A 306-nucleotide genomic window follows, 5' to 3' on the forward strand; every position below is an offset into this window, starting at 1 on the left:
AAAACAATTTTCAACCCAGAGTTTCATATCCAGCCAAACTAAGCTTCATAAGTGAAGGAGAAATAAAATCCTTTACAGACAAGATAATGCTGAGATATTTTGTCACCACCAGGTCTGCCTTATAAGATCTTCTGAAGGAAGCACTAAACATGGAAAGGAACAACCAGTACCAGTCACTGCAAAACATACCAAATTGTAAAGACCATCAACACTATGAAGAAACTGCATCAACTAATGAGCAAAATAACCAGCTAATATCATAATGACAGGATCAAGTTCACACATAACAATATTAACCTTAAATGT

The sequence above is a fragment of the Mandrillus leucophaeus genome, unplaced genomic scaffold, assembly GCF_000951045.1.
Source record: "Mandrillus leucophaeus isolate KB7577 unplaced genomic scaffold, Mleu.le_1.0 Scaffold104, whole genome shotgun sequence".
Taxonomy (NCBI): Eukaryota; Metazoa; Chordata; class Mammalia; order Primates; family Cercopithecidae; genus Mandrillus; species Mandrillus leucophaeus.